This window comes from Ruditapes philippinarum, unplaced genomic scaffold (genome assembly GCF_026571515.1).
Source record: "Ruditapes philippinarum isolate M1 unplaced genomic scaffold, ASM2657151v2 ctg25474_1_1_1_1, whole genome shotgun sequence".
Classification (NCBI taxonomy): Eukaryota; Metazoa; Mollusca; class Bivalvia; order Venerida; family Veneridae; genus Ruditapes; species Ruditapes philippinarum.
Window position 1 is genome coordinate 3078 of NW_026866410.1, and position 4205 is coordinate 7282.

General features: G+C 30.9%; 1 long non-coding RNA gene across 1 annotated transcript; it reads left to right on the forward strand.

Moving 5' to 3' along the window:
* The first annotated feature begins 492 nt into the window (after positions 1 to 492).
* Positions 493 to 3684, forward strand: LOC132732402 (uncharacterized). Its single transcript, XR_009626031.1, has 3 exons — positions 493 to 655; positions 2906 to 2997; positions 3483 to 3684. It is a non-coding gene; the product is annotated as an uncharacterized LOC132732402 (long non-coding RNA).
* Positions 3685 to 4205: the final 521 nt, after the last annotated feature.

A 4205-nucleotide genomic window follows, 5' to 3' on the forward strand; every position in this document is an offset into this window, starting at 1 on the left:
AAGGTCAAGGTCACTGGAGATGATTAAATATCCAGAATGTTGTCCGGAGCATATTTTCTACATGCATGGAGGAATTTTTAATGTTACTTTATAGAATTGTTCACCACCATGAGACGTAGTGCCCTGCACATGAACCAAAGTCTCTAGGTCAAAGGTGAAGGTCACAGTTAGAGCTCATAGAAAAACGCTTGTCTGGAGCAAAACTTCTACATGCATAGAGGGATTTCAATATAATTTGGCACAAATGTTCAACATTGTGAGGCTGAGTGCCGTGCATAAAATTCAGGTCCCTGCGACCAAGGTCAAGGTCACACATCCTGTGCATATCTTCTCTACTGATTTGTTTTAAGGTTCATTTAACAAAACAGTGCCAAGAATAAAAACTTGCTTGCTAGATAACACTTATCCATAATGCCCCCATCTCCATCTAAAGCTTTCGTAAACGGGCGTATTTTGTGACTATGGCACCCTTGTTGCATTTTTAATTCTATGTTATTTAGTATTTACAGTGTTTAATGTTTGCAAATGCATTAATTTATGAAGATCATTTCATGATAACTATAACAAAAGTCCATGTAAACTTTTTTCAGCCACTGATGACACAATTCAAGATATACTTGGGCATATAACTGAAGGTGTTTGTCGACCGTTTAAGGTATGGCTCTCACATTGTTTCTTCAAAGAAAGGACTTATTGATAATCCATCTCTGACAAAAAGTCTTATTGTCATTTGTCTCTCACCACTTATTCAGAAATCATGTAGGATTAGAAGTTGGTAACTTGAAGTGAAAGTGGTAATTACTGGTGGGTCATTCAGGACAGTGGGCTAGGTAGACTGACTGCCTTGCAATGACTACACAACATATGATAAAATCTTCGTAAAAATTACGAAACAAAAGTACTAAACAAATAAAGCATGGACCTCTCAAAGGAACAACTTATATAAGATAATAAGGGACAGATTCATCTTTTATAATATACAGTAAACTTTGCTTGTAACAAACTCATTGGGATATTCAAAATCTGTTTTTAGCTCGACTATTCGAAGAATATGAGAGCTATTGTAGTCGCCCCGGCGTCGGCGTCAGCGTCCGCGTCGGCGTCTGCGTTGGTTAAAGTTTTTTGTAAAGTCAAATATCTCAATAATTACTTGAGATATTCAATTGAAACTTACAATACTTATTTATAGTAACAAGGTACATCAGATTGACAAGTTGGATAACTCTGCCTACAATATTGACAGAATTATGCCCCTTTTTAACTTAGAAATTTTGGTTAAAGTTTTTTGTAAAGTCAAATATCTCAAGAAATTTTGGTTAAAGTTTTTTGTAAAGTCAAATATCTCAATAATTACCTGAGATATTCAATTGAAACTTACAATACTTATTTATAGTAACAAGGTACATCAGATTGACAAGTTAGATAACTCTGCCTACAATATTGACAGAATTATGCCCCTTTTTAACTTAGAAATTTTGGTTAAAGTTTTTTGTAAAGTCAAATATCTCAATTATTGCTTGAGATATTCAATTGAAACTTACAATACTTATTTATAGTAACAAGGTTCATCAGATTGACAAGTTGGATAACTCTGCCTACAATATTGACAGAATTATGCCCCTTTGGAACTTAGAAATTTTGGTTAAAGTTTTTTTGTAAAGTCAAATATCTCAATTATTGCTTGAGATATTCAATTGAAATTTTAAATACTTTTTTTATAGTAACAATTGCAAAATTGCATAACTCTGCCTGCAAAATTTGAAGAATTATTTGCCCCTTTGAAACTTAGAAATTTTGGTTAAAGGTCTTCAAAGATGTTTACTTGAAACTTTACACATGCACTTAGGGTCATAATTGGAGGGTCATAATTGTATGTCACTGACCAAGTTCCATAACTCTATCTTGCATTAAGGCTGATTCATATCCCCTTTTCTACTTAGTCTCTTGGTTAATGTTTACATGCAAGTTTTACATATCTCAATAACTATTAAAGATATTTATTTAAAACTTCACATATGCATTTAGGGTCATAATTGTAGGTCACTGACAAAGATCCATAATTCTATCTTGCATTTAGGCTGATTTTTCTCCCCTTTTTCAACTTAGAAATTCATGGTAAAGTTTTGCTTGTAAGCTGTTATCTCAATTACTACTGAAGGGTTTGTGCCTTTTTTTGGGACAATTTTATGCATTCATAATAATAAAGCAGTGATTTACTTGATAAAACATCTTAATTAGAAGCCTTTGTACCTTTTCTGTCAAATTTATGTATTCATAGGTAATTAGTATTATTATACTCAATAAAACAACCTTGTGACATTACTTCCCGAATAGTCAAGCCAATACTGTATAATTAGACTCTCTCTAAGGCCTATAACATGAATTTATTAAAAAAAAATTAGACCTTTTGTGATCTTAAAAAATTTAACATTATCAAGGCTCTTTTACTATCAAGCACTTAGAATAGTCGAGCGTGCTGTCCTACCGACAGCTCTTGTTATATCTGAAGTTCCTTGTAAGCATATAGTGAATTAGTTCCTTGTATCAGGAGTTTTTATAGCAAACAGATTTTCATATAACAAACTGATTGTTTACCATCCTCCTCCATTTTGAAGAGCATTTGATTAAGAAAAATAACTCATTTATAACGTTATTGTTGTCTCCTTTACATTGATTCAATAAAGAAAAAAGAAATAATTACAATGTTGTTGTTTTTTTTTTAATAATTTTTTTTATACAAATATATCTATAACATAATTATACATTATACAATATTTTTATTTATTGACAATACAGTATCATGTAGAAAAACAGTCATTTTGCTTTTCTGTCAAGCGTACTTTTGTACTTCTCAATGAACTTTACTAAGAAATAGCATACCTAATTATGTTCAATTCTTTTGTAGGTTAGGGTGGAGCAGGTTTTGGTGTCGGAACAAGATGCTGTAACACTCTACAAACTGAACAATCTTCTTAAATTCTACCTGCATACTATAGGGTAAGAAACTAAATGAAGATATTAGTAAGCATATATATAAATAGGTATATTTAAATTATATTAAGGAGACATAAAGCAGTGATAGAAACAACTGCTCATAATGATCTGACTATTGTAAAGTATGAAAAAGATATATAAAGACTGTATGAACATCCATGCAATCTGATCAGAATCCATATTGTTGTGTTTCCAATTTTTAACTCTAAGCCCTCTGAGAGCAATTACAAGCAGCCTTTGCAAACAGCTTTGTCCTAAATCATATGCCAAGAACATGAGCCTCAAATTTTTTTAAATCATTCTTTGTGATAAAACCAAAATGACCACCACAAATTCTGAACAAATAGTCTCAGAATTTCTTTTATGACAACCGTGCAACTCATTGTTTGTTTTAATCGTGATAAATTTAGATGAAATTTAAAAAGTTCAATATTCAAGCATTACAGTAATTTAAATATTGTTTTGTTTCTTTTTATTCTTAATTCCAGGCAGATAATTAACCCAGATGCTGCTTTGTTGTCAACTATTTTGGAAATACGTGATCTGAGCCACAGAATGTTCTTTAACAGTTTAACATGTAATGCCAACAAACTACTGGATAAGGTGAGATATTGTCTTACTTCATCTGTCATTAAGAACAATAATCTTGTTACATCTGTAATTAAGAACAATAATCTTGTTACATCTGTTATTAAGAAAAATAATCTTGTTACATCTGCCATTAAGAACAATAATCTTGTTACATCTGTTATTAAGAACAATAATCTTGTTACATCTGTTATTAAGAACAATAATCTTGTTACATCTGCCATTAAGAACAATAATCTTGTTACATCTGTTATTAAGAACAATAATCTTGTTACATCTGCCATTAAGAACAATAATCTTGTTACATCTGTTATTAAGAACAATAATCTTGTTACATCTGCCATTAAGAACAATAATCTTGTTACATCTGTTATTAAGAACAATAATCTTGTTACATCTGTTATTAAGAACAATAATCTTGTTACATCTGCCATTAAGAACAATAATCTTGTTACATCTGTTATTAAGAACAATAATCTTGTTACATCTGCCATTAAGAACAATAATCTTGTTACATCTGCCATTAAGAACAAAAATCTTGTTACATCTGTTATTATGAACAATAATCTTGTTACATCTGCCATTAAGAACAATAATCTTGTTACATCTGTTATTATGAACAA